The sequence below is a fragment of the Hylobates moloch genome, unplaced genomic scaffold (assembly GCF_009828535.3).
Source record: "Hylobates moloch isolate HMO894 unplaced genomic scaffold, HMol_V3 SCAFFOLD_6, whole genome shotgun sequence".
Lineage (NCBI taxonomy): Eukaryota > Metazoa > Chordata > Mammalia > Primates > Hylobatidae > Hylobates > Hylobates moloch.
This window is the reverse complement of record NW_026652281.1, coordinates 63,511,891-63,524,890: the sequence shown is the minus strand read 5'-3', so window position 1 is coordinate 63,524,890 and position 13,000 is coordinate 63,511,891.

The following is a 13,000-nucleotide window of genomic DNA, read 5'->3' as shown; positions in this document are numbered from 1 at the left end:
AGGACAAATAAGAAAAATATGTATTAGAAAAAGACAAATTAATAACTAAAGATGACATGATTTTGTATACCTGAAAAAAAATCCAAAAGAATCATGTGAAAACCACCTAAAGTCATAAAATAATTTATGTAGAATAGTTAAAGTTCAAGATAAATTCTGAAAAATCAGTATCACTTCTTTGTGCTGGCAATAACTATTTAAATTATATATCATTTCTAAAAATGATAGATCCAGATTTCATTTATAATAGGAAGGAAACAATTCAACAGGTAAATTTAATGAAAGAAATTTAGAAAGTGTATTTTGAAAGTCTAAGTATTACTGTATTTTTAAAATTTTAAATATATAAGGAGATTTATCATCTAGGTTTACAGTATTCTTAAAAATTAGAAAACTTGATTTTTCCACCCATATTATTTTTCAGTTGAACGCAGTATCAATATAGTTATGGAATTTAGAAAACACTGATAGTTCACAAGGAAAAATCTACATGTGAGGATGACAAAAAAACTGAAAAAATGCACAATAAGGATATTTCCTTCTATTAGTTACTAAAACTTATCATAAAGAAATAATAATTCATTTCCCCATTTCTTGTTTTTGTCAGGTTTGTCAAAGATCAAATAGTTGTAGATATGAGGCATCATTTCTGAGGGCTCTGTTCTGTTCCATTGATCTATATCTCTGTTGTGGTACCAGTACCATGCTGTTTTGGTTACTGTAGCCTTGTAGTATATTTTTCTCTTACATGTTAAAGCTCATCTTGGAAAGAGCTTAAATTTCAATAAAAAACACAAGAATGAAAGCAAATGGCAAATACTTCAGCTACAATTCAATGAATATAATTTTCTTGCTTATAAATATGGTTAAAGTTGCAGCACTTTTTAAAACATGAGAATCATGTATAGAACCATGTTTATTGAGTTTAAAAAGACTTTAGCAATGTACCATTTGACCACTGAGAGGAGTGAGGGTCTTTGCTTTCATCCTCGAAAAGATCCACAGTTTTTAAGGACTGTGTTTTGGTGCACAGAAGAGCATGCTCTCATGCGTAAGTAAATACATTGGCATCACATTCTTGGAATATATTTCCTTTATCCATCCTAGGGTAACCAAATTTTGAATTGCTTTAAGTGAGTTATGATAATATCCCGGGCTCCACTTTGGCATGTCAACAGATGACAAAGGGAAGATCTGGTTGAATTGTGAAGATTAGGCTGAGTTATTGATATTGTCTGTTAACATGGATAAACGTTTTAAAATTGCAATACTCATTTGAACTCTACAATTTATTCATAACAATGTATAGAGTATCTGTATTCTAGACGCTGTGCTAGAGTCTAGAGAGCTAAAGTTAGATACGATGCAGTGGGAAAGAAAACACATATACAAGTCATTATTAAATAATGGAAAAGGATGGATAGACATAAGTAACTTGAATCTTAAACACAAACAGAAAACCATATAGGAATTTTCAAGGTGAAGAGTGTGAGTAAAGGCATTCCCATCATAGGGAACTTCATTTGAAGAGCCAGGAAGACAGAAAACAACATAGTGTGGGTGGAGAGCTGTATTAGTCTGTTCTCACACTGCTGTAAAGAACTGCCCAAGACTGGGTAATTTATAAAGGAAAGAGGCTTAATTGACTTACAGTTCTACATGGCTGGGAGAGCCTCAGGAAACTTATAATCAGGGCATAAAGGAAAACAAACGTATTCTTCTTCGCCTGGTAGCAGGAGAGAGAGGTGCTGAACAAAGACAAAAGCCCCTTATAAAACCATCAGATCTCATGAGAACTCACTATAATGAGAACAACATGGTGGTAACTTCCCCCTTGATTCAATTACCTCCCACTGGGTACCTCCTATGACATGTAGGGATTATGGGAACTACATTTCAAGATGAGATCTGGGTGGAGAGACAGCCAAGCCTATAAAAAGCTATAAGCAACTCAGTGTTGTTAGATTATAAAGTTCAAACAGAGGAGAGGAAAGATACACCTGTAGAGACAGAAAGGGTCCTGGTCAAGTTATATTAGCTGTCATACAGGGCAGTCTGAACTTCATCCTACAGAAAAGACCCATTGAAGAGTTTGAAGAGATGCTTTGTGTTTGAAATAGAACACCTTGGCAGTGGTGTGTAGAATAGATTTGAGAGGATACAATTATGAGCCTGAATATCAGGTAGTTAAGAGATTATTGAAGTAGTCTAAGAGAGAGGTGTTTTGAATCTAAATGAAAACACTGATAGTTATGATGAAAGTATGGGAAAAGATTTTTAAAAATATTTAGAAGACAAATTTAGCAAAACTGTCAGGTAGAGACAGATTGAGGAATTAATAATTATTCTTGGGTTTTTCTTTTGAGTGATTATATATTTTATGGCATTAACTTGGTTAGAGAATAAGGAGAATGACATGGAAGAGAAAGAAGAAGAAGGGGAAGGGAGGGAGGCAATTTTAACTGATTGTTGCATATTTAGGCAAACTGGATTCTTTTATATTAGTTGGCTGCTCAATGATAAATGTAATGACATAAGAATGTGTTCATTATCCTTGAAAAGTTTTAATACAACATGTACATTCTCAACTGAATTAGCTTAATTATTGTTTTGCTTTTTACTTTGAAATACTATAGCATTTTTTGAGAATACTTCAGTTTTTCAAATATTCTTCATATACGTATATGAAAAGAAATATCTGAAATTCATCCATTTATAGAAAAAAAGCAATAGTAGATCCGACTGATTTTTGAGGTATCCCATCATTCTGTTCCAGGGTTAATATTTAAGAAAGAACTTTAAAAGTTTAGGGATATCCATCAAACATCACTAGATTCATTAATGACGTAAGGACTTACCTGTCTTAATTACTTTAATCCAGGAAATTATGGCTAAAATAAATAGAGAGCTCAAGCTATTCATCTGATTCATGTTTATTGAGATTAATGTTTCTGTTTCTTAGATTTGGTCATTATTTCATTACTAAGATGCAGTTGGTAAAACCCAAACCAAATGAAAAAGTCAGCTAACAAAAACTATTACTTCATAATCTAATGATCTCCCTTTCATCTCTAAGTAGCAATAACTTAATGTTTTCTTTGACCATGAAAAGGATTTCAAATCCAGCCTATATGGAAAAAGAAAAGAGCTGTGTTCTAGCAACTGATCCTGGAACTATACACAGTTTATGCATTTTTTGTTAAAATAAATTTTAGAACACTAGAAATATTTTATCACATAATGAAATATCTGATGACACAAAATTTCCAATGACACTAAAATAAATAAGATACCTCTAGATTTCACACACTTCTGTGCCTTCAAACACTAAACATTTCTTTATACGCATTTACAACAGTTTCTTCTATAAAATTATACTTGCAATGCAGATGTTAGAAAGTCATTTATACCATGATTTGTTATACATGTGATGCCAGTGATTTATCCTCATTATGATATAGTTTATTTTAACTAAAATGAATTATCTATAGGGCTGATAAAAAGATAGCCCATAGGAACAGAGGCCTTTTTAACTTCCAGGTTATGACTTTTAAATCTTCCTAAATCATTACTGCTACAGTGCATTAAATGACACCCAAGTGACCTAGAAGAGTTGATGTGCTTCCCTAAGCACATGAAAGAGTATTAGATTATGACACTGGGGAAAATCTAGCATTTTATGTTTAATCAACTAGAACAAAGGGTATTCTACATATTTGTTTCTTATTTTCCCACCTATTCTTAGAATAATACTTAGCTCTCAAAGGAATGAGTGCAATCCAATGGAAATCATTACAGTATTAATCTAAAACAACTTCGATACCCAGTGGGTAATCAGAGGCATAGTCAATCTATATATGCCTTTAAGACAGTTCAATGAAAGGCAAGACAGGTTTCTGCTAACTTCTTGGTGTTCTCTAGGTTAGTAGCAGGTTGATATTTGAAATTTGGTTTAGAGACAGTTATGATTATTTCCAGTTTTCTTTTCAAAGCAGGTCACACTTACTTTTTTGTCAGACTTTTTTGTTGCAATTGTCCTCAATATTAACTTGGAATGAGTTTTAACATGTTACTCCATAAATGTTTGAGAGCAATTGAACTAAGACATGTTCCCTGGGAAATGAGAAATGATCATTTTAATACTACCATGAGAAGAAATAACTATTCTAGGGCATCGAGCTTCAAGCCCAGCAGCCCTATAAACCAACCACAAGAGTCAAGTTCAGTTGAGTGACTATCTTATGGGAAAATCTGGCAGGATCACTTTGAAGCATTTTTAACATAAGAAAAAATCATGTACTTGTTAATCTCTTAGTCACCAAAGGGCCACATTAAAAAGATTTGCTATAGTTGAGGGATTGTTCAAGGTTATGATATCACCTGTCAAACATCAAAACATGAGGTGCACAAGACTCAAAAGAAATTCAGAAACTTTTCAGTTTTACATTCGGTAATGGGTCCCCGGGAGTAACTGGGTGTCCTTGACACTGTACTATGGTTAGTTTCTGCTGCTGTAGGCATTTTGCTGAATACTGTTTTCATACCTTTATGGGCATGCAGTCATAAACAATACCAAGAAATGGTAAAGTAAGTATATGAACTTATTTGGTCTTGTTTACAGTACAAATTCAGAAAATGTGGAACTCTTAAGATTGAATTAATGCTCATTGCTTTTTATGTTTTGACATAATTGAATGTGTTTTTTAAAAAATTATGGTGGAATAAATTTGGAGCAAAAACATTTTTTAGTCTATGACAAATGTTTAATTTTACTTGAAACTAAGTTATTAGGTTTGAAGTAGAGTGAGTGGTGGAATTCCAGCTTATTTCTTCATAGCGATATATCTCCATCTTAATAAGAAAATCAATGTAATTGAGTCTTGAAATTTTAACAATGTTAAAGCCAAAAATATATTATGATTCATAATCTAGGGTTTCATAGATAAATTTGTAATAATTGCTTAGTACATACAAATATGCAGAGAAAGGACAACTTCCTTGTGATAGAATTATACTATGTTATGATTCATTATTGGTAGCATAAAATATAAAAAAACATATATATAAAATGTAACATTTATATATAACATTATATATAAAAAATATAAAAACATTATATTTTACGCTGTCTACCAATAATGAATCAGGTTGTTTTAGGTATATAGAAATTGAAACGAGGGTCTTAAATAGGATGGTTAATGCCTTAAAAGACAATGTCATTTGATTAGCTTTATGTCCCTGTGTCTGTCAGATAGCAGAAGCTCTATAAATGCTTACCACATGAATGGATAAATTTGCATACAAGTGGCCTGAGGAATTTACAATTCATAAATGTAGTGCACATTATCTCATTAGATATACAAAGTGTTTTGGCACAATAATGTTACATCATTCATTTGATGTAAAACCAGAATTTTGAAAGCTCTTTTGATTAATAAATTCAGTAACTTTTTGGATTTATAATTTAGATAACATAATTTTACAAGGCATATCCCTGCCACATACAGCTCACCAGAGGTTTTGATAACCATGCTATATTCCCACATAAATATGAATAGGTCTTAAGTTATGTTTATGACTCCTTTTCCCTAAGATGGGCACTATTTCCTGCTAACCAAAATAATTCCTGTATAGGCTATGTACTTACCAGGTAATGCAGAAATGAAAAAAATATACTCTTAGATTTAGGGTTTCTAAATTCACATCCCTGACCATAAGAAATTCTTAATAGAAATACATGATAAAATGAATTAAAAAGCATACATGATATAAACTGAAGTGTTATCATTATTGACTTGTATTTATTCGTAGTTTAGTAAAAGAGTACATTACCTCTATTATATTGTCAATTTAATTACTATTAAATTCCTCATGGGGTTTTGTTTCTCATAAAATATGGTCATTGTAACTCCAACATAACCAAATGCAGCCACTCAAGGTGAGGATGATAGATTGCACAATTTTTAACATAACTGTAAATAACATTAACATGAAATTTAGAAAGAAAGCTAAGAAAGTGTCAACTTTAAACTTTCCCTATGTCAACATCTGAATAGCTTCCATGGTCTCAGTTTCATTTCTTGCCAAGGTCTTAGAAGAGAGACTTCTAATGTCTATTTATATTTTAAATGTCTCTTTCATATAATACATTTATTATCATCATCATTATCATTTATTTCCATTATCATCATTATTAGTTTTGACTCATAGCTTTAAGAACTTAAAAGCCCCAGGGATTATTCCATCAAAAGGCATAGCTTTATCACTCCTCCTCTGGCCTGATGGTTGTCTCATCTTCTAGAAAAAAATCCAGTGACTATAGATGATTTTTTTTGAATATAATCATTTTTTGACTGGGTTATAACACAACAAAAAAGGTACAGTTAATGAAAAGTATATGAGAATGTATTTCTCACTACAGCACTGTATTTGTACTACATATTATACTGTTTCTCTACAAATTTAAAAATTAGTTTCTTACATTTTAACCTAGCATCTTCATAAACATGATCTAACTTACAATTACATTGCAAAGATTTGAAAACTGTGACAAAATGCAAGTAAGTTACTCCAGGTGATTTAATGAGGTAGTTGCAAAGCCCTGACTGTTATGAGAAATCTAAGATGGTCTGATGCCTACTGAGAATATGCTTTATCCCTTATTTCATCATTCTTCCAGGGTTTTTCCTAAAATATTTTCAGCAAATTAAATTTTAAATGCTTTCCATTAACACTGAATCTAGCTAGATCATGTTTTTCTATACACAATTGACAGGTGTACCTCACATTTAAATAAAGAATGAAGTGTGTTTCCATATCCAGTAATTTTGTCTGTTAACCTAGCACTTTATTACATTGGCATACAATCACTATCACTATTTTATTTTAAATCAGCACTTTAGGATGCTCTAAAGAACTGCTGTTTGGGCCTGGCTGGGTGACTAATGCCTGTAATCCCAGCACTTCTGGAGGCCGAGGCGGGTGGATCACAAGGTCAGGAGATCAAGACTATCCCAACTAACATGGTCAAACCCCGTTTCTACTAAAAATAAAAAAAATTAGCCGGGTGTGGTGGGAGAATGGCGTGAACCCGGGAGGTGGAGCTTGTAGTGAGCCGGGATGGTGCCACTGCATTCCAGCCTGGGTGACAGAGCGAGACTCTGTCTTAAAAAAAAAAAAAAAAGAGAATTGATGTTTCAAGATATTTTAGTATAAAAAAGCTTGAAGCATCTGTGCTTCAAGATTTTATTTTGGGAAATCTCACTTTGACATATTTATGTCTTAATAACATAACCAGCAATCTTTAATTTTCTATATTGATGCCAGGAAATCTATATTCCACTCCCCAGAAGAGTTCGTATCTGCTGGTATTTTCCACATATCAAAAACCTGTCATGTTATCAAAAAAAAGGTTGTTAGAACATAAAGGATGGGCGAATCATTACTTCTAATTCTTCCCCTAAAAATCGTGTTTTTAAAATACTTTGCATACCCTTGAAACAACATAGAATGAAAGTTGTGTTAGAATTTCCATAATGAGAGATCCAGTGGTCCTCAAACATTTTATTAGCAGTTTTTAATAAAAAAAAATTAATACAACTGATAAATTTGGGGTGAAATGTAGTTTTAATAACATTCTCTTTTATGTCATAATATGTGTTTGTGTTTGAGTAAGGGCCCTGCCAATTGCTAACTGCAAGACTTAGTAATTCAGTTCTCCAGACTAGAGACTCTTCATTTGTAAAATGGTGCAAATAATAGCTTACCTCATGGAGTAGCTGTGGAGATTAAGTAAGACAATGCTTGTGCAGTCTGAAGCATAGCTTTTACCACTAAGAAAAAACAATGGCAATATTTACAAATGAATCAGATGAGAAGCTCTGGTGAAGCACAGGTTGGAATAACTTAAGTCTCATATTCTTAGCTTTTACCCTTCCGGGCATTGTTAATGGTTCAGAAGGTGAGTTTCAAACACCTTCTCCTCTTCATTCCCCCATTGAATTGAGGTTTTATCTATAATCCAGAGAAGAAGAGTCTAGATAAATGATGTGTTTTCCTTATTATATCCTGTATTCTTCCCTACTGTTTTATTAAGATAAGCAAGCATAGTCATTTCCCCTGATTACAGGGACCCACACACAAGAGCAGCTTTAGGGTTACAATACAATGAAGAGCTAGCACTCAGAATGGCTTTCACCTCTCACACAGTGGCTGATATTGGTAGGGGGTGATACATATCAAAAGAGGTGACATTAGCTATTCGTTGAGCTTCATGAAGCTCAGAAAGTCGGGGATTGTCTGTCAGAAAGTCCAGGATTGTCTGCCATTTTCTAATCTTAGAGGCTAACCCTATGAGAACAGGAAACAATAACAAACAAAAAACAACAACAACAACAACAACAAAACACTGATTTGGGACCACTGGTCTTTGTTCTTTATTGACTAAAAATATTCCTCCCTATTATCTCGTAAGACTGACAATCAGATTGACTTCCAGGGTTAAGGGGCCCACATATTAAAACACAGGGTAGGTTTTATGTGCCAACCAGGGCATTATGATAGGTTAATACAAAAATATTTTGCCTAACACACTGGATAAAAGTTAAAGGTTAATAATTTTGGATATAGTCTGCTGGTAAGTTCTTCTGAATTCAGCTTGACTTCCTCATGCATCTGTGGTCTACACATCAGCTAGGAGGTTCTCCGGGGTGACAAGAACAACGGAGTCATGTGTTTCTCATCTTCTGAAAAGCTAACTGAACTTAATTACATAACTCCAAAGTCAATATATGGTACATCCATCCCAGGATCTTGCAAAACGTCATCCAATCATGGCACCAGGCTGAAAGCCATGAAGTTGAGAATCTGTATCAACCCTAGATGCAGCTGTTTGGATACACTCCCTTTGCTCCAGAGACCTATGAAAAACCTAGGAAAGAAAAGTTATCTTTCTTCTGTACCCCAACAGATAATTGTGAGACAGAACCAGAAAAACTACAGAAACACTCTCATCTTGAGGGGAAAGCAGAGAAACATTGCAGTCACTGCTTCATGACAATTCTGAAATCCAGTGAGGCAAATGTCACCAGGTCTACTTATTCTAGGAACAGAATTTTCTTGATCAGGGTTTAGTTCTGCTCCCTAGAAATCAGTCCATGGTTCATTGCATTTCTTGCCTTTCATCTCCATCCTCTTGGATGTCCTTTTATTTCCACTCTTTTGGCCACTTCTGAAAATGTTATTGGAAAATATACCTTTTAGGACGTTTCTTCCAATTCCTGTTGAAAGAAACATAGGGAACAATAGATCTTTTTTAAAATTTTGAAGTATTCCTTTCATCCTTGCAAGCAGTGCCTTTGTTAGTCTAATTCCCTTTAAAATTTTATAGCTTTCAATAAATTTGATTATATCAGTTCCATTCATCAAAAGTCATACCCACAGTATTGTCTACTTTGCTTGGGTATGCCAGGCTGCTGTGGGAGACCCTTACGATTTTTAGAAACCCTTTTGTCTAGTTGAGAGGGTCTAATACACACTGTCTGAATTCTCTCTGTTGTTCTAAGAAGGTGTCTTACAGCCATAACCTTGGTTTTGACATTGCCTCAGACCATGTATAAGAATATTTTATACATCGTGGAAACTAGATATTAAAATCAGTTTTATTTTCCATCACAGCGTTAGGCAAGTTAGGTGGCTCCACTTCTGGGGTTTGGTGAGTGGCTGTCTGGCATAAGGGGTGGGGAACAACTGGCCACACATGTCTCATGCTTCAGGAGGCCAGCTGTTGTCTTAATTCACATGGCATGGTACAGTTCTGAAAAGGAACAGAAAAGGAGGAAGGCCTGAGACCTGATGTATGGTTACTTCCATAGTAATCTATTGGCCAGCTCAACTTCAAGCGTTAGGAAAACAGACTTTGCCTCTATGGGAGAATGAAGATTGGTGGGCATTTTTGCAATCTGCCATGGTACTATTAATAATAACATGAACTATTGGTTGAATTTCATGTAACATCAGACAATCTGGAATTGATTGCTGCATTTTGTGTTCTCTGTGAGCATCCCACATGATATGAGAAATAGAAATGAACAGTGGTTGGGGACCAAGGAAAGTTTTCTGCTTCTACAGTCTGTTAAGATTTCTCTCTGATATCTCATTTAGTCAAGAACCAGGATCACTGGGGCAAGGAACATGGGCAGAATTTATGTACCAACCTGGGCATTGGAAATGGCAAATGCAAAATATCATGTATACCAAAACAGTTAAAAATAGACCCTCACAAGACAAAAATTACTGTGACTTTTTGATTACTGGAGTCAAAGAAAAGTTCTCCAAGATGAAAAATAAACAGATCTACAACAAAAGGATCAAAATCAGAATGACTCTGAATTTTTTAATAGCCACAGCAGAAGCAAGAAGATAAAGGAGCAATGCCATTTACGTTTTGAAGGAAAATACTTGCAACCTAGATTTCTATACTTATACAAACTACCAACCACATGAGACATTTAGAATTTTAAAAAATCTGCCTCTCTCATGCACTTTCTTAGGAAGTTATCCAAGGGTATGATCCGCCATTAAGGGAGTAAGACAAAAAGAAGAAAGAAGGAAAGAGAAAAAAAAAAAAAAAGAAAGAGGGAGGAAGGGGGGGGGAGAGAGAGAGAGAGAGAGAGAGAGACGTTGTATACCAGAAGCAGATCTCATGCTGAAGATAGGAGAAGAAAATTTCTGGATGATGGTGTGATGTTGAAAGTGCATCCTGGGATCATTTCTGTGTCCGGGTATAAAGGTAAACTTGTTTCGTTTAGAGTAAGTTCAACAATTTGTAGACAAGAAGAGGGAAGAAATAATTATCTGTTGACCTAATATAAGTCAGTGGAATTATTATTATATAGATGATGTATATCTGAAATTGAATCACAGAACAGTGAATACACACGTTTCTAACCTACTGGTTACACTAAAACCTAGTGTCTTTCTGCTAATCAATATCTCTGCAAGAGCCTTCTGTTTCCTTTAGGCTACAATAAGAAAGAAAACACAAAATTTCAGAATAAAAAAGAATTACCCTACATACTGATACATGCTTATGTGTTCACAGAAGTATTCCTGGAAAGATATTCGACAAGCAGGGAAGACTGGTTGCCTCTGGATAAGGAAAATGCCAGGTGGGATATTAGACTGACAATTTTCGCTGTTTACTAGTCCCACTAATATAGAAGAGGAACAATTTTCAAATGTAAATCTTTTCATAATTTTATTTTTGAAACATAGATTTATAATAAAATAAAAAAGAAAAAGCTTTCACTTTAAATGATAAAATTATATAAAATTTTGACTGTCCTGGAAAACTGAGGTTATCTCCAGAGTACTGGTCCTCACTCGCTCTGCAATTTGTTCCTCAGCATACATTTAGTCAAATGATGTAAGCATGTTATTAGACTCAATTTATTTTCTCATCTGAGGTTCAATAACATTTAACATAATAACATTCAAAATTCATGTTTATTGTAATTTATATTAAAACATGATGACTGCATAACGTTCTGTTCTATGTAACACAACTTTTTGTTTTGTTTTGCTAAATAAACCAGTTAGCCCCTAGAACAGGGTCTGACATTGAGTGAACACCAAACAGAGGTTTGTAAAGTGAATGATTGAATATAAATCATCTCAATTATTATTAAAACAATCTGCTGAAAGTCTGACATTTTAGGCAGAGATTGATGCTGGTTAAGCTGTTAATATGCAATTGTGCTCTTTTTGGAGCTGCAGCGTGTATCAAAGTGCTTACAGTTGAACAATCCAGAAAGTAAGGTTTTGTTCAGACAGGAGCTGTTGTTTGCTCCTATCGTCTCTCTCCCCCTCAGTGGCTGCAATGATACACATTTAGTCCCAAACTTATTTGTGATTAGATGCTGGATATCATTAGTCCAATTAGCATCAATGTCTCCAGAGAATGAGAAGCAAGTTGCCTCATATTATTATAACTTACAACCTGAAAAAATTCAAATTCTGTAGAGAAAACCTATACCAACTTGTCAAACGAAAATATGATTTGTTGGAGTTGGAAATCATTTTTTAAATATATTTATAATAGATGTCTGTTTCTGATTCATCTAAACAAATAAATCCCCACCACAATTTGACTGTGTGAAGGTTTGAGTAGCATTAAAAAGCTATTTTTAACTGATTAATGAATAAAAAATATGTTGCAAGAAATATCTCAAAAACCTAATTAATGTTCATCTGCTCTGTGACTGCTTTTCTGTGGGTGACATTTGTGAAAATAATTAATTTTTCATTTCATAGAACACATGACTTTGCAAAAAGTTTTGAAGGCTACATTAAAAAGTTACGGTTTAAGGGAAAAATATTCTAAAACTGAATAATATGGCTAATTCTATGGGTAAAGACATTTTGTATATTTAATATTAAGTAATCTCATGTTTCTATATATTTTTAGTAGAAAAGATACACATATTATAACTTTTCCCAAGACAACGTTAAAATAGAGAAAATAAAAATGTATATGCACATTAATTCAATTACTGAACAGCTACTTACAAAGTATCAGTGAAGTATAGGCATTGTATTTTGTGTTTGGGAGGTATCAATATGGATTATATGTTAATAGTATTTTTTTGACTCCCAATGGCTTCATATATGTGTACCTAAATAAATACAAGCAACAATTATTTTTCTTCAAGAAAATGCAAATCTAAACTGCATACCCAAGATATGCAAGATATAGCTTAGTAGTACTTCCATTTTTAAGAGTTCTAGCAAATTTTGCTCAGGTGAAAAGCTCTTGAGTTATGTTCTAATGCATTATTGATAAAATCCTAGATCAATAAAATCCTCATCCATCCTCTAATCCGCTTATTTTTCTACAGCCCGCTTATTAATTACTTCATTCCATAAATGTTTCTTGAGTTCCTACTGTGTGCTCAGCACTGCTTTAGGTATTAGAGATACACAGTGAACAAAACAGACACAA